At 40.4% G+C, this 18403-nt stretch overlaps 1 long non-coding RNA gene across 4 annotated transcripts in view; it reads right to left on the reverse strand.

The window, feature by feature from the left end:
- The window catches only part of LOC123391459, a 321198-nt gene that overhangs the window by 150131 nt on the left and 152664 nt on the right, over nucleotides 1-18403 (reverse strand). The window contains exon 3 of one of the 4 annotated variants that reach the window (XR_006606148.1): nucleotides 8592-8885. The exons of the other annotated variants lie outside the window; for them this stretch is intronic. This is a non-coding gene — a long non-coding RNA (uncharacterized LOC123391459). Of the gene's footprint in view, nucleotides 1-8591; nucleotides 8886-18403 lie in introns of those variants that run through there. 4 annotated transcript variants of the gene reach the window in all.

The raw sequence follows: 18403 nt of genomic DNA on the forward strand, positions 1-18403 counted from the left end.
GACATTCTGTGAGAAATGGGTTTGAGGTCAAATACATTTAGGCCAGGCTGAATAGAACATCATGCTCTTTGAGATTCACATTGCCGACATCTTAAAGGGTCTGAAATCTCTGTGGTGAAATGGTCTTGATCTTTTTTTAAAAGATGTTATTTATTTGAGAGAGAGAGACGGGTGCGGGTGCATGCATATGCATAAGCAGGGGAAGGGGGAGAGGGAGAACCAGAGACTCTCTGCTAGGCCTGATTGGGGGCCTCAATCCCAGGACCCCAAATCACGGAAATGGTCTTGATTTTATTTAAATTCTAGAAGTCCCCAAAAGTCACCAGTCAGAGAAAACCTATTAGGTAACAGTGGGTATTCATGGAATACAGTTCTGAAAACATCACCCTAAAGTTTTTTCTGTTCCCAAATTCTCTGTATCTATGACTGTATTCTAGTTCATATAGAATAGGAAAAAATGCTAATAGTCATAATTAATATCACCACCAATAAAAATAGCTAAACCTTGGAGTAAGGGCTATCAGTAACTATGTGCTGGATGGATTAGAAACCCAGACGCTGTTCTAAATGCTTCACATGTATTAATTCATTTAAGCCTTATAGCTACCCTATCATAATTACAGACATTAGTATTCCCATTTTGCACCTGAAAACACCAAAACTCAGAAAATAACAATTACATGTCTCTCAAACCAAGACATTTCTTAAAGACTTGGGTTTTCCTGGATGCCCTAAGGACAGTATCAAGAAATGAAATAAAAACAAGCCCGGTTCTTTTTTTTTTTTGCCTTGTGCGCTTCATTTGCATATCAAAAGCGCTGTAATGTGACTGTGATCTGCACTGTTTAACGTTTCTGACTTTCTTTTACTCTCCCTCTGTTTAGCGTGGCTCACAGTCATTACCCTCTTGATCAAGTTACAGACAAAAGCAGCCTTCAAATTAGGCCTATTAAGATTTGTTTTTAATGAGGAGATAATTCCTCTAACAACACAAGCCAGATTTAGCTGGGATATGATTACACAATCTTGCCATCTTACAGAAAGGAAAGGAAAAGCAGACTTTTGCCTCTGCCTCAAATGATTTCAGCCAGCCTCAAAGAACTTGATGCCACTTTAAAGCGCAGAGCAAACATAATATTTGAGGCTTCTGAGTGATGAAGCAACCCCATGGCCCGTGTTCCACTATTGACAGTGGGAGAGTTTCTATTTCAAGGATCTGAGTTTAGAAGGCAAATGCTCAGGTTCATAGAACTTAAAATCACAGAAGGGAAGATCAATGCTTTCTCTTTGCAAATCTGAGCTGTGTGGCTTTCGTTGAATTCACTTGCCAGAATTGTTTTTCCAGAATGACTACTCTGTGATACTTGAGTAAAACAATTTGATAATTAATTCCAAACTTTTGGGATTTTTCTGAGTGCTTTTGTATTAAATAACACAAAATCTTCTGCGTATTCATTTTCTGAAATGTTCTTCCAACAAAATCATTTTCAGATATATTTATATCCTTTGCATGCTCATCTTTGTAAGTTTTGGGTTAAGAAATCTTTTTCTGTAACTTGCTGAATACGGCAACCAATCATTTATTTATATTTTAGATCTACTTAATACCTCTATTCATCGGAAAGTCTTTTACAATAATATGTAGTAGGGATAATGAACTTGGGCCATCATCGACTGAGTATTCGGTAATAATTCATTTCCCATGGTAGCTCTACTTTAAAGAGATGTAAGCTTCCTTAAGGATTTGAAGTTGTAGAGCAACTTTGAAGTGATGCAGGTGTTTGCCCAAACTTGAACTTAGTATTCATGTTAAGGAATAACTCTTACCCACAGGCTGGGGATGTAAAAGAATCCTTTAGCAAGAATAACAGTTACTAATGCTACACATGACTCTCCAGGTAGAACCGGACACAGTCACATGATTATTTGTTCTGTATTGACATAGCAGAAGCCAAGTGGTAGCATTTGGGGACTGAGTGGAATGGTCAAAATCAGAAGACCAAAGTCTAACTTGATCTTGAACACCATCACCCCTCTACCCCATTCCAACCGGCTACATATGCAGGCACACACTCACAGGTGACTCTGTGAGGTCATTTGTACAAAGCAAGTGTTCATTTACTGTCGTCTCCTTTCAGTTCCATGAATACCTGTTTCTTTCCTGATTACTGTCCTTTTCATATTCTGTTCTGAATTTCTAGAAAGCTCCTTACCCAAACATTTATGTGGGTCATTACTTTTATTCTCTTTTTTCTTAGCCCAAACAAATCAGCAGAGCTTTCCCTGAGCATGCTTTGGAAAGCACATCTACCCAATCCCTCTTATTTTGTGTCTCCTCTCTTTGTTTATTTTCAAACAAGACACTTATTTGACTTCCTGTTTATTATTTTTAACCTGTATTCCTCATTACAGTGTATGATCTTTGAGAGAAAATGTCTATTTTGTCCACTGCTGTATTTCCAAGCCATAGAGAATATGAGACAATGGACATTTCATGTTTTGTTTGCTCAAAAGAATGGATCTTCTTGCTCATTCCTTATTGTTCATTTTGGGTTTTCATTTTCTAATACAAATTTCCATCCCTGAAGGCAAAAGCTATGTTTTATGTATCCTCCAATTCCATCCTTTAATAAATTCCTTCATTTTCCTTCCCCCATATATTCTGAATGTGATTTTGCCTATTCCCTCTCAATGAGTGTTGTAGGTAAAGATGTTGGAGAACTCTCTCCTTTGAGAGTTCACTTAATATTTCTCCCAGATGAACTTACTGCCTCACAAAAGGGCTCTTTGTCTTTCGAGTTTAACCGGCTCTTTGTCTAGGCTGGTATCCAGCACCACAGGAGTAAAATGTCAATGCTCTCTATTTAATCAATGTTTTATTCTTGGCTTGTATTTCAATAGGGCGGATGAAGCAGCAATTCAAATGTTGTTGAAGATTTTTTTTTGTCTCTTTTTAATTTTTGATCTATGTTATGTGAATCTCAATAATTTATCATTTATTTGGAATCTGTAGAAATCCCTTGGAGAAATGTGCTACTCATTTGCTACAAGACACAACAGCTGTGCTGACACTACCAAAACCAAGGCTACCCTTCACTTGACCGAAGTGGTTATTTTACTACATTCAGCTTTTTTTTTTTTTTTTTTTTTTTGTCAAAATTGCTAGATTTTATTGTTTGCAGAGCGGTGGTTTCCAAAGTTCTTTTTGTAGAACACTCATCTATAGTGATGTTTTGTCTTGTCCCCCCACCCCACCCAGAATAGTTTAAATGGGCCAAGAATTTGGGAAACCAAGTATTAGCACGTTAACAGCTCTGAGACCTCTTAGAAAACCAATCATTTAATTTGGTTTAACTTTTAGCAGCTTTTCAGTGTATTTGGCTGTAACAGTGGTTCACCAAGTGTGGTCCCCTAGCCCACTTGGGAGCTTATCAGAAATCCAGATTCTTGGACCCCACCCCATACCTACCAAACCCAAAACCCTAGGGCGCTGGGGAAGCCCAGCAATTTGTATTTTCTCAAGCCCTGAAGAGAACTTGGATATATGCACAAGTTTGAGAACCACGGGACCGTGGAAATTTTGTATTGAGACCACCTTTCAACATCTTTGAGGATCCTGTATTCAAATCACCTGGGATACTCTTCAGTAGGTCTCCAGTGTGGCCCAGGTGGCTATATTTCTTACAAGTTTCCAGGTGCCATTGATGCCGTAGGCCTGGGGAGTTTATTTCGAGTAGCAAGACCACAAGACATTTCCAATCAAAGCTAGAACAGGCATGGCTAACATGCAAGGGAAGAATATTTGGTTATGTTTTCGCAATAGAAATCCTGGGCAAAGTGTTTCTTACTGCCCCACCTTGAGCAGCCCTTCTCTAGCTGTCATCCAGGGACTTTTATTGGAAGACACAATGGCCACAGGATGTTCCTCACCTGGCCACCCACCACAGCGTGGGTTCAAAGACACGGCAAAGGACCAAGTGAAGCAAACCATTCTGGAACAAGGGAATTTTTCTTGCACTTAACAAGAGAAAAGTTTATAGCTACCTCATCCTGGAGAGCTACCGTAACCACTGTGAGATTCAGTTTCCTCTCCGACCAATCGGAAATATTAATAGTACCCGTGTTAACCGTTGTAAAGAGAGTTAAGTATTGCATTCTTGCAAGTGTTTACACTGGGGCATGTAGGAAGTATGTAATAAAGGATGAGGATGGCAGCAAGGATGGTGATGGTCCCATGGAAAACTGAAACATCCCGTAGTCAGCCTCATCATTCAATGGGAAAAAGGATGGAAGGAAAGGTCGAATCATTTTAGTTTCCCTCCATGACTGGGGAATGCATAGTTTCCTCTTGATGCTCTCCTAATAGCTGCAGGAGTCACCCCACCTGCCTAGATAGGCACCAGATTTGTTTGTTAAGTTGGGGAACTGCTGCTTATTTTCTTCTTTCTTGTATGATCAGGATAAAAACAGTCCTGTATAAAAGTTTCGAGCCTTCTCTCAGCTCAGAACGTTCCAAGGGTGATTCAGTGTTCAACTGGACTCCGGTTTTTTTGTAGTGTGGGTCTAGGCAGTAGGTCAGGTGGCCACATGGTAAGAGGTTATGTGGCTCTAGACCCAGAAGACCGGGAACCACACATGGAAGGAAGGAGTTGGTGGATCCTGAAGCAGGGGCAGCAAGAGGAGATGGGAAGGCCAGAGAGAGCTGGAGTTTGGGGTTGATTTTGAGGGAGAAGAGAGAATGAAAGAGCACCTCCTCTGATGAGAAAATTAATATGTGATCCAAGAGGGATTTGGGGGAGTCACAGCCAGGACCTGCATTTGCTGTCCCTCCATCTCTTAGGGAGACATTGGGGACAAGCTACACTGATTCTGGGATATCAGGCTTGTGATGTTCTTCTTCTTTTTTTTAAGATTTTATTTATTTATCTGAGAGAGAGAGTGGAAGCACACAAGCTGGGGGGAAAGGTGGAGGGAGAAGGAAAAGCAGGCTCCCAGATCAGCAGGGAGCCTGATGCAGGGCTTGATCCCAGGACCCTGGACCATGACATGAGCCGAAGGCAGATGCTTAACCAACTGAGCCACCCAGACGCCCCTCAGGCTTGTGACATTCTTCATTTTTGACAACGTGCAGAGACTGACCTTGAGGTAATGTGGTATTGTTTAAATAACATGGTTCAATATTTTATAAATATAAGTATTTATTACATTTATAATCAGAAGGAATAATACCCCTCTCTCCTAGCCTCTCTCTCTGCCTCTCTCTTTTATGAAATGAGCGAGGTCCTTAATTTTAAACATCCATCTTTGTCTAAATTAGTGACTCTCGAGTGGGGGTAGTTTCACACCCCCCTCAGGGGGTATTTGGCAGGGTCTGGAGACAATTTGGGTTATGACAACTGGTGGTGGGTGTTACTGGCATCTATGGGGCAGGGGGCCAGGACTGTTGCTAAAGATCGTACAACCATAGGTTAGCATCCCATAACAAGGAATTCTCTGGTCCAAACTGTTCATAGGGCTGATGTTAAGAAACTCTGGTCTAAATTATTAGAAAATTTCTTTCCTCAATTAGAACTTCCAGTGGTGATTTGGATAATTCCTCTGATTATAATTTACATACTTCCAATAATTATAATTCCAACAGAAAAAAAAAAATTCTAAATATCAGAAACCTTGACGATTCTTAGGGACCTTCCTTCTACCTTATTATCTACCACAGTGAAAACCCTTAATAAACTAGCAATTTTCTCTGGAGATTCCAACTGTAATAATAAACTTAATTAACCAATAAATACAATGTCCAACATTAATTACTTTGGAAATTTGCTTGCCAGTAATACAGTGTATGTTGAGTTTTATCTGATTAGCATGGCTAGTGTTTTCCATGAAACTTCCAGCTTAGAGAAGCTATTGCCAAGCATTCGAAGAGGCAGTGAGGCCAAATGGGAAGAGCCTTGTGTGGTTTCCCTGAGCTTGGTCCTAGGTCTAGCTCTGTCACCAGTGAGTATGGCAATTCATGTCACTTCTCTTAAGCTTGACTGCCTTACCAGCAAAATCAGTAGGAATGGGATTAAATTCATGGTAAGGTTCTCTTCTGCTTCACTCTAAACTCTGATTGAGAGCCTTTGCCTCCGTGAGAAATAGTGCCTTTCAGTTGACCTTTGAAGACCATTCAGTAAAGTTCAGCTCAGCCTGAAGCTCGAGGAAGTGCCTGCTATTTCGAAAAAAAATAAGGCAAGAAAGGAGGAGTCTATGGCAAGTTGCCACCGTTTAAGTGAATTTATCTAAATGGAAATTTCGCATTTTCCCCTACCAAGAAAAATCTGGATCCAAATAGAATGTGAAAAATAGTAAAAACTACATTCCCACAGAAGAAAACAATGAATCAAAACTAACATCTGTTGATCTTCTTCTTCGTCTTCTTCTTCTTTTTTTTTTCCCAGTCAAGCCAACACAGTACTAGTTCACTCCCCTTATTCTCCCCCTTCCAAAAACAAGTAAAATAACTAATTTTTTTTTTAAAAAAACAACATAAAAACAATTTGCATTGAGTTCATTGTAACAGAATGTAAACCAAAACACATCTTTGAAGTTCCCAGCACAGATGGCGGGTCCGGCTCTCCCATGGTAGATGCAGAGCAAAAAAAGTGACTGAGCCACAGGAAGTTGAGGAGACCACAAATATCTAGCAGCACAGACATGGCCCAGAACTGCCCCTGTCCAATAGGAGATGCATTAAGCCTATACATCTCTCTGAAGCAGTCTGTTGCTGGGCTTGTGAGGGAAGTCCTTCTTTCAACTTGAACTTGTCAGTAGAGTCTTATGTAACAGCAACAGGACATGCTCCCTTGAACCCCGTGTTTTAGTGGGAGAGAGGGATTTGTGCTGCTTTGTTAATGTCTACCACCTGGTTCCTATGGTGACTCAGAACAGGCCTTTTTAAGAGAGCTTCCAGAAGCCTGGAGTCATGTTGAGCAAACTTTTTTGACCTGAACACATAGTTAATAATAACTGTTACGCCGTTACCTGTTTTATAAATGTATGCTCTTCTCAAACATGTGCACACACAAACATACACAGAGTTCCCCCAGAGGATCACATTTGCTTGGATCTTGCTTGTTTGGGGACCTACATACCAGTTCCTTCTGCCCAGATCACTTTTCCTACCCTATTCTCTCATTGCCTTATCTGTCTAGGTGATGTTTACTCATCACATATGTTCCTTCCATATCACTGAAGGCCGCAATCTGTCTCTAAGTGCTGTGGTTCAATATTAGAGAAGTCCCAGGGGAAAACTGTTCACTCATTTGTAGTAAGACTGAATAAGCAAGTAAAATCATCAGGTTTTTTAAATATAATTTTGATTAGAAAAAATAGGAACACCATTGATTATTACTTCAATTAGTGCTGTTTGCTCTTTTTTTTTAAGTATCTCAAATCATGTGAGAATTAATTTTTAAAGTTTCTTGGTGGTATAAAAGAATTTTTTTTTTAAGATTTGTTTATTTACTTTAGAAAGAGACAGGGAGAACATGTGTGAGCAGGGGAGAGGCAGAGGGAGACAGAATCCCCAGCCACTCCCACATGGGACTTCATCTAAATGACTCTGAGGTCATGACCTGAGCCCAAACCAAGAGCTGGATACTTAACCTACTAAGCTATGCAGACACCCCATGTTTAAAGGATTTTGAGAGTCTTATTGACTTAGCACAGTCCCTTAAATGTTACACATCAGGATACTGAGCTCCAGACAAGGATAAGTGACCTTCTAAAGCCCATCCAGTTTATAAGGGCACAACTAGGATGAATGATCATGCCCTAAAACACAGAATTCCCCTCCACAAGCACAAATAATTTATCTCATCAATATGTTATGAAGGTAATGTGTCACCCACAGTCTCTATTAACAGTTGAATGTAACAATTCTACAAACATAAATAAAGATCGTTGGTATTCAAAAGTGTGCAAGACTCACACGAAACTACAAAGATGAATTCTATACAGTCCTTGCCTTTAATATCTTATTTAATTGTACCCACATTCTTCCTTTTTGTTTAACCCATAACACAGTTCTATTGTGGCAAACACTACACTATTCCCATTTTTGAAATGAGAAAGTCCTGTTGCTGGTAACCTGCAAAACAGTGATTCAGAAGAGCCTGAGACTTCTATGCCTGCCATGCACAGGTACTCTGAGAACTCAGAGAAAGGAAAGGTTGACTCTGGTTGGGGATTTGTGGAAGGCTTCTTGGAGAATTTAGGATTTCAAGCATGTGATAGATTTCAACAAAAAGACTATCTACGGTGGAGGGAACCAAAGGACAAAAGAAGAAAAGTGGAACAAAAATTCTGGACCTAGTACTTGGAGGATGTCGCTGTTTCAGCATTCTAGGAAACCAGCAGTTCCCAAGAGGTGTTCCATAGAGCACCGTCTCTGTTGGATGTCAGCCGGGGTTCAACAGTGTTCTATGGTCAAATGGGTTTGGAAAATGCTGGATTAAAAGGTTTGACAGGCAGTTTACCACAGTACTGCGCAGAGCCTTGAATAGGTTGATGTGCTTTATGAGGGAATAAAACTCAGAGCATTTCTCAGATTTATTTGACCAGAGAACATCCATTTATTTTTTCCTTTCTTAAAAAGCAGTTGACAGACTAATGTTCCATAGGCCATATGTAAGAGAAATAATGCTGTTTGCTGTGGGAAATATTAACAGAAATGAACATTAGGAAAATTGGTTTGATAATGGTGGGAAAGGTTTACTTAGAAGGAGGTGAGGGGCAGACATGAAGAGCAGATAGAAGGTCAGGGTAGACGTGTTGGCGAGGAGTCATGATGACCTGAAGAGGAGTTCTGGAAGTGGGAATAAAAATTCACAAATCACTGTGACCTGTAAAAGAAAAAAAAAAAATTGGAAACAATAGCGAAATACTAGACACAGACTGGGTTTTAGATGGTTTTGAGAAATTATTTTATATGTTAATTTTATATTATAATAGCATTGTGGTTTTAGAAAAATCTCCATTGTGATTTTAGAAAAATCTTCATCTGTTAGATACTTAACTGAAATATTTATGGGTAAAATGTTTTCCTTTAAAAGAATGCAGTTCTTAAAAAAGGAGTAGGTGAAGCAGGAATAGCAAGATGTTGATAAGGCTAATGAGTTAGATAATTTCCTTGACTTTTGTGTATGCTTGCATATTTCCATAATAAGAAGTTAAAAATAAAATCAAGGAGAGATTGGGAAGGAATATTCTTCACTATCTTAGGTTGGGCTCCCTAAGAAATTGGCTCCGGGGTAGAGATTTGCATGCAATGCTCTCAAGGTGAAACCCCATGGGGGAATGCAGAAACAGAACTGGGCCCCAGGAGATGCTGAAATCACAGCAAGGCATCAGTCGCTCCAGGCTGGGATGGCCCTCAGGTCACCTGATGTCAGGGAGCCAGCCTTTCATGTCCCTCTCCCTTCCCTCCCATTCATATACACATATTGGCCAGTCATTGGATTGTGAGCCATCCCTAGAGAATCCCTTAGGACAGGGCACTATTTGGCTAACACTTCCCAGAGGAGGACTCCAGGGTCAAGAATCTGAGCTTACAGCAACTGAGGTAATAAGAACCTCATTCCTGGATGGGGAATCTGGACGGCATACATGGCACCCAACACACTCTCCATTTCTTTCTTTAAACATTTATAACAATGACATTTTTCTTCCATGCCGCATGCCGTTGATGATTATGTGTGTGTTTGTTGTTTTGCTGGCTGTTATAAAAGAGTGGCATATTTGCATAAAAGGGGCATGTGTTGACAAGAAATAGATCTATTGCTTTAAATTCATCTTGCAAGTGGTTTTCATTGAAAGAGCAGGAAACTAATGTCCTTTTAAAACTTTATTAAAATCATCTGGATATACTCAACCTAATAAAACCAGAGTACACGGCTGCTGAACTTCCTGTAGCTTTAGATATAGAGCAAAGAGAGGCTTATGTGATATCCTACATTTGAAATTGTGTAGAAAGATATGTTAGTGGCCTAAGTAAATATGTATTTTATAAAGCAGATTCACAAATAGCCTTCCTGCTCTGTTTCTGTTGGTGTGACTTTCTGTATGTCTTTGGCATTCTGTCTCACTTGGTGTCTTCATTCTCTGTGCATCTGTATACATTGGTGCTATTTTACTGGGGCTGCTGTCTTTTCTGTTTGGTCAAAGACATTTCCCTTCTCTACTCAAGAAAGGTCAATTCTGAAGTGAAACTTTGCTAAGAGCTGAATCTCCCCCAGCTTAAGAGGCATTTCAATTCTCTCACTTAAAGAAGCAAGTTGTGCCTTCATCATAATTGGATTCTGCTTAATCTAGCCATTTTAATGATTAATTATAAATGGGAGCTCCAAGAGGGGTGGGGTGGCCATATTTAATGAGGTCACTCAGGTAGCCGAGGTTCTCGTTTGGGTATTGCAATCTTGTACTGACTTTTTGCAAAAAAGGGTCAAATAATCTGGACCTTGTTGTTGAGTTACTTTAGAGAAAATGCCACTACTGGTAATTAGGGATGTAAATGCATTTAAGTACGCACAAACCCAAACCTCTACCAAAATCTAGCATACAATTTCAATTACATTTGATTCTGGGGTTCTGAAATGCAAAGGAAAACACAGAACACTGTTGGATAAAACTCCTGTGCAATAGGGAACTAGGAGGAAGTCTTGAATAGCATTACTCCAGCCAACATACACAAGCTTAACATTACTTTTTGAACCTATGGCCATGTGCATTAAAGATGAATATTTTGCCTATGAAAAATTAATGTCCCAGAGCTCTGATTACCATTTCTTTGTGAAATGGAGTATGCAAAATGTCCTTTAAAAATGCATCCTTTTGGTGAATAGATTGCTTTTCCTCTTTTGGCTTGTGCTACTAGTTGGAAAGGCCCCTGAAGGAGTATTAAGCAAATGAGCAAATAGTTATAAAAGTGCCAACTAGATTCACGGGAGCATGGAGATGGATGGAATCAGTGAGTGAGACCAATTTTCATCCTGTGTGAAACAAACAAAATGTCCTTTCTCCTTCCTTTCTTTCTTTCTTTCTTTCTTTCTTTCTTTCTTTCTTTTTTTTTTGCTTGATCCTTTAAAAAGGTATATGCTTATCACTCTTTTCTTGGTTAACAGATACATTTTTTTAAACAAAGAAGACTCTTTTTGAAGGCCACTATAAAAAGAACCCAGCTAAAGAAGATGGAGCTGGCCTGGGGGCTCTGTGAGTTATCAGGTAAATGTTATGTCTGGAGTACAGACCGAGATAACCAAGCCTCATGGGGGCCTTGGATCAATCTAATTCTGATGAATGACCAGTTTGGTAAATATTATTTACATTATTACACAAGTCGGCTCTGTTCCATTCATGTTTGAACAACCCACAGAGTCTGCTGTGGTGTGGCCTCTCGAGTAATCCCCACGGACTGGCTTTCCCCACTGTTAACTCACAATTAGAAGGATAATTAGTAATGAGGGCGCTTTGCTTTTGAACTAAAAATGAAAACATGAGTGAATAGCTCAATAATCTAGAATTGCAGCCATTCATGAGCCACAGACCTCAAAACTCTATTCTCCAATGATCCACGAAGATGGTAGAATTACATTAAAAAATTTGCTTCTCTTTTTGTTTTAAAGAATGCCATTGTTAAACAGGACAGGATTTCAAAAGAAAAACATTTCAAGCATAGTTTTATCCCTCTTATACACGTTTTTCTTTATCTGCGTTTTCTTCCTCTCTTTATTTACCTGTATTCATTTATCCACTCATTTATTCTGTAAGTCTTACTAGGCACTAACATGTGTCAGTCAGTGGTTTAGGCCAGAGATCAGCAAACATTTTCCATGATGGGCCACATAGTAAAAGATTGAGATTTGGGGGGCCACCCAGGCTCAGTTACAACTGCTCAGGTAAGCCATTGCAGGGCAAAGGAAGCCCCAGACAATAAGGAAACATGTTTGTTGGTATTCCAATAAAACTTTATTTATAAAACAGACGGTGTGTCAGATTTGGCCAGCTGGCTACAGTTGGCCAAACCCGGCCACAAGGCCATGGAATTATTGAGACCAAAAAGTAGACAAAATCTCATTGAACATACACTGCAGTTGAAGGAGACAGATAATAACAAACAAAAAGTTTCAGAGAGTAACGAGTACAATAACAAGTAACAAGTACGATGAATTAGAATCATAGTATACCTTCAATTTGGTGCTCTATTTTACTGAATATTAATTTGTGACTGTTTTATACATAGCTACACTCTCTTCATATTTATTGGCCTCACACTATATTGCCTCATTGCTTATCCCATATTTTACTTAATCTTTCCTCTTTGTGTATATTTAGCTAAACCTAATTTGTAAGCATCCAAATGAAGGAAACAAATAAATCCAGGTGTTCATCTTACAAGAAACTTTCTAATTCTTTGTTTCTGCTTTAGCCATATAAGTCCAGTAATTCTAAATAAGGAGAAAAGCAGACATGAGGAAGGTAAATGTAAGAAGTGTTTTCCCTATGCAAAAAAAAAAAAAAAAGAATTTGTCCATGTCAGATATCCTACAGTTTCAGGGTGGTCCTAAAAATCAGGCTCCAGAAGCCTGGATAGTTTTGAAGAAAGGGAGCTAACAAGTGGGAACTCACACTTCCTGTTGATGTCCTGTATTTTGCCACTGGGCATCAGCCCTTCACAGTTTACCATATCAGAAACAATAATATGGGGCACTTGGGTGGCTCAGTGGGTTAAAGCCTCTGCCTTCAGCTTGGGTGATGATCCCAGGGTCCTGGGTCTGAGCCCCGCATCAGGCTCTCTGCTCGGTGGGGAGCCCACTTCTCCCTCTCTCTCTGCCTCCCTCTCTGCCTGCTTGTGATTTCTGTCAAATAAATAAATAAATCTTTAAAAAAAAAAAGAAAGAGGGACACCTGGGTGGCTCAGTTGGTTAGGCAGCTGCCTTCAGCTCAGGTCATGATCCCAGCGTCCTGGGATCGAGTCCCACATCGGGATCCTTGCTCCACAGGGAGCCTGCTTCAACCTCTGACTCTGCCTTCCACTCTGTCTGCCTGTGCTCGCTCTCACTCGCTCTCTCTCTGACAAATAAATAAATAAAATCTTTAAAAAAAAAAAAGAAAGAAAGAAACAAACAAAAATCTCTCAGAGGAAGATGCTCTTATTCAAACCCATCATGCATTGATTGAGTGCTGACTGGATGCAAAGCACAGTTCGTGACTCTGTGCTATAGGAAGGGTCTGGGATGCATCTGGTAAAGCCCCTTCTCTCCAGGTGGCAACAAGGATCTACAGGGATGGGATAGATTCAAACCCAGCAGTGTCAAGTGATGGGATATACCAGAGGCAAACTTTACACCCGACTGATTAGGGTTCCACATGCGTGGGACCACTTCTCTTTCAGAAGTATTTGTTCCTCATTTGCTCTCCTTTTTGGGAAGAAGGTAACCTCTTTAGTAGGAGTGACTGGAAAAACTTAGGGGTGCCAGGCTTTCTGTATTCTGTATTCTCGTTTTAGGTAATGACAGTGACAAACATCTATTACTAGAGTTTCTCTGTGCCACACAGCAATCTTCATCTGTTCAATCCTCGTGACACTCCTGGGAGGTGCAACTATTACCATCCCCTTCTGACAGATGAGGAGACTGTTACAGGGACATGGAGAGATGGGGCTTGCTGCTTGGCTAATGAATGGCGCGGGCAGCTGCACTCACACATCTAATGCCACCATCCGTGCTCTCAACTCTGCTCTATGACTCACCTGAGACCTGAGAGTGTTCTGTTCTATTCTGCCATGATAGAAGCATCCCTGGGACAGAGACAGGATCCATGCTTTGCTCATACCCTCTCTGTCTCTGATGGAGCAAAACAAGCAATTTCTGTGTGCAGGTACACGGCTTTCTTTGGGTGAGCGGTACCGGTTGTGAGATTTGGCAGAGATGGATGGAAAAACCAATCCATCTTCTTGAAATGAGTGATATCGGTAATAAAACAAGTATTTTCATCTCTCTTGGCTTCACTCCTCTATCTATTTTCTTAAATCTTGGTTCTCAATATAGAGGGAAAACGATGTGATTCGTTCTTCCCCTAAAGCTCTAACATATGCATGACTAGCAGCAGTAGTAAAGAGACGCTAACAATAATCCCGGCACAGCAGCACGGTGCTAAACGCTTCCGTTATGTATTGTCTCTCTGAATTTTCACCGCAAGCCCAAATGAGTCAGTACTACATTTCCCAGAAGGGATTAAATTTTAGGCTGTCAGATAGGCTTCTGGTAAATAAAAGGGGGAATGACTGTTTTATTGGCTACATGGCATACTAACAGGCAAGCCCAACATTGACGGCAATGGTCTTTGATGTCAACATCAAATAATTTGGCTTCTCACAGCGTCACTCATAAGAGCTGATATTTCACTCATAAGTCAAAATACTTCAGTGGTACTGGTTAGCAAAAGCAGGATGAAATTAGGTGAAGGTACTTCATTTGAAAATCTCTTTGATCTGTCGACTTCTTCTCATCTCCTCTGGCATTACCCTAGACAAGCCACCATCATCTCTCACTTGTGTTACTGAAACAGCCCCCATACCGTCAACCATATGTATGCTTGTCCATGTCAAATGTCTTCTCTATAATAAGGAAGCACGATCTTGTTAAAGGTCACTCTTCCGCACAGAACACCTGTCTTCCAATATTTCTTAAGATGAAGATCAAAATTCTCAACACACCCATCAAAGCTCTGTAAGGTCTGTTCCCTGTCTGCAGCTCCAGCCGCGTTTCCTCCCCCTCCCCTTTCTGTGCCCCATCTGTACTGGTCTAGTTCCATTCCTGGGCTATCTCATACTCCTTCCTGATCTGCTCATTGTTCCCTCTCCCTGAAATATCCTTCCCTATCTCAGTTTTCACGTCCACAAACATACTTGTCTTTCAGGTTTCAGCTGAAATGTTGCTTCCTCAGAATTTCTTAACCGCCCAGCCTAGGTCTCCTTGTTCCTATCCTATTCCTATAATCTATAGGATTTACCTCAATTTGTATTTATTGGGTGTTTTTCATTACTTGTTTTTGTCTGACTTTATCTAAATAAGGCTCCATGAGGTCAAGGTCCAATTCTGCCTTGCTCACCACTTTGCTCTCAGTGCCCAGCACGGTACCTGGCACATACTCACCCTGTACATATTATTGAATTGGGGCCACAGAATACAGTTGTGCAGGCTGTGTACTGTCCATCTCCAGGGGCAGCATCCACATAAACAATGATATCAGTGGTGCTGCCCCGTGATGGGCAATACAGCAGCCCTGTATTGAAAGACAGAATGAGTGAATAAATGAATGAGTAAATAAAACCATTGATACAGAACTATCTTTGTGGGTAAAATGATATTTGATGTCCAGTATTTCCTAAAAACTATAAAATTCCATGTAGTTATATATGTCCTGCATACTTGTCACACAGAAGTGATTATTTGCGCATTTTGTCTGTTCTAAATGAGATCGTTTTTGCTCTTATTTGAATTCCACAAACACCCTTTCATAATCCTGAACTTGGTCCACAACCCTCCAGGTGCCAGTATAAAGTCCCTCTTTGGCTTTTTAATTGTGCAGGGATCTCATTTTTAACTTGCAGGTGAAAATGAGCTGAAGCTATATTCCATTTGTGAGTCAAAGTATGTTTTTAATACAGTATTCTTATTCAATGGGGGCCCTTGAGTAATATCTGCAATGTATTATAATATGCTGGTAAAATATATACAACCCTTGGGGGAAGAAAAAAGTGACACCCCAATGAAGATTATAGATCACGGTATTGAAAGCTGGATTAGCTGGCACAGGGGACTTTAGATAACGAAGTGTCTACTGGAGATAATAAATCCTGGCCGTGATACCGATCTCAAAGTCTTGCCACACATCTCCAATCTATGTATGACCCCAGGCTTCCCTGCAGCAGAAAATGAGCCATGATTATTACTCATGCCATTTATTAATAAACTTGTAAAGGGTAGTGGCACAGAAAAGTAAAATGGGAATGCTTCTGCATGCACTTGGCGTGGGTAAACTGTGGTTTCCTAGGACCAAGAATTGTTATATCATCCCCAATACTGTTACTGTTTTACCTTGTATCTGAAATTTCTGCATTCTACAGGGAGACTGTAAGTTCCCCAAGGACAAGACCTATGTCTTAAATTTGTTTTTGTACCTAACTTACATGATCTTGACGGTACCTTGAATGTAGAGAGTTTCCTGGTCTTGATACTCACTGGATGATTGAACGAAATTTCTGAACCAAATGGCTTAATTAAACCAGAGTTAAAATTCCACACTGCCCCCCAAACCTTACTATATTAATTTTTCAGACTAAGAACACAGTATTGACTTGGGCAAGTTTTTCATCTGGAGTTAGCCCATGAGATAGTAGATGCCCTGATGCACCACTCATAGACTCTTTTGGGAGTGAAGGACTTCCTCTCCCAGCTGCTGGCAGTACAGATAGGCAGCAACCCTTGTTTATCTGCCCCCTTTGGGGAAAGACCAGTAAGGGAAGCTGCCTTGCCACTGCAGGACTAGCGTCTGCCAATAATGAGTTAACACGAGTTTATAAAAGCCAGGTCCTCTCTCTCCAACTCAGGATGCTGTTGTGGGACCTCCGCATCTCTAGAGCTTCTAATGGTGTCCACTGAGGCCTTTGCTGAGAACACAGTACAGTCCACTTCTCTCTGTGTCCCATCCGGCTTTTGTCCCACCCCTGTCCACAGGTGCTGATCCCAAGAGCACTTCCTAATAAACCTTCTAAATGCTAATAATTGACCCTGAGTTAGCTTCCTCCAGAGCCCAACCTATAACCCCTGCCTCTATGTTTCAATAGAATTAAACACAAAGCAATCGATTCAAGGACTTCTCTCCCCCCATTTGAATGACCTAGTAACAAATGATGCTATTATTTGAGAAAGTTACAGGATCTTGGGAGCAGCTGCAGCAAGAGTTGGATTCACACTCTTCATGTAATACACAGACTCTCATAGCCAGGAGGAACCAGGAGTGTTTCTCGGCGTTCCATGGGAATGCTGCTCCCCCAGCCACATGAGGAATTCAGGGAAGTGTGGTTGCAACACAAGGGCACACTGAATAGTGAGCAGTATCAAGAGTCCTTGCCTCTTTAATTGACCTGCTTTTCTTGAATGATTGCTTGTTGTTTGTTGACATCGCATTCCTCAAACTCTGCATTAACATGACATCCCTTTAGGAAATCTACAGAATGGTGCACCTGGTTGACTCCAATGGTGGAGCAGGTGACTCTTGATATCCAGGTCATGAGTTCAAGCCCCACACTGGGTTATGGAGACTACTTAAAGAAAATAAAATTTAAAATAAATTCAAAAAATCTTTTACAAAATTGGAAAGTTATCATTTTTCCTTATAAATGTAATAAAATATAATTAGTGATGACACTATAGTATAATGATGCTTAATCATCTATTCTAAGGAGTCAGCAAACTCTGGGCTGGGGGAGAACTCCAGCTCACAGGGCATAGAGTCCAGCCACATTCATTTAATCCAGGCACACGATTGTCTCTGGTGGCTTTCACGCCACCACAACAGAATCGAATGGTTGTGACAGAGATGCCATGGCCCCCAAAGTCTGACATATTTCCTATCTGGCCCTTTACAGAAAGAGGTTGCTGACCTCTGTTTCAGGATAGTAATAAATGTTGTATGTGTATACCCACGTGCATGGGCACGTACAGAAAAGACAAACAATGTCTGGTCATTGCTATTAGAGGGGAGTTTTTTAATATTCTTCTTTTTGTGTTTCTCGTGTATTTTTCACAAGAAACATTTCCTAGTAAGAAAGCCAGTGAGGGCTATTTACCATCTGTGCTTTTTCTATTTTAAACCATTTAGAATTTTGCCCTAGCTAGCTGCCTATGAAAAATACATTGATCAGAAGTTAGAAGCCAGCTCTGAGTGTGTGCGCACTGAAAGATTTGTTTCATAAGACTTCTCATGTCTAAGGAAAATATGTAAAAAATGCAGTGTAGAGAAGATTGTCCAGCTAGTGGACTAAGCATCCCGCTGGCCATAAGAAGTTTAAGAATTAAGACAACCACAACAACAACAACAACCCTGATTGTTTTGTGACAGCAGGTTCCTTTTGGTAAGCTTACACACATTATGGTAAGAAATAGGACTTATTCAACCTCTCATTTGTAATGCTTTTTAAATTCTCCTTGGTGCAGGAAAATGGCCTCCATTTTCCAAAAATGGGCCATTTCTGGGCTGGAAAAATAACACTGTGGCCCTGACAATAATACCGTTAGCCATTCTGAGCAATTTTCTTAGTAAATAGCGAGTTCCCTGATCAGTGCTTTTTTTTTTTTTT

Source organism: Mustela putorius, unplaced genomic scaffold, assembly GCF_011764305.1.
Source record: "Mustela putorius furo isolate JIRA1106 unplaced genomic scaffold, ASM1176430v1.1 tig00000095_pilon_pilon_pilon, whole genome shotgun sequence".
In the NCBI taxonomy this organism is placed as follows: Eukaryota; Metazoa; Chordata; class Mammalia; order Carnivora; family Mustelidae; genus Mustela; species Mustela putorius.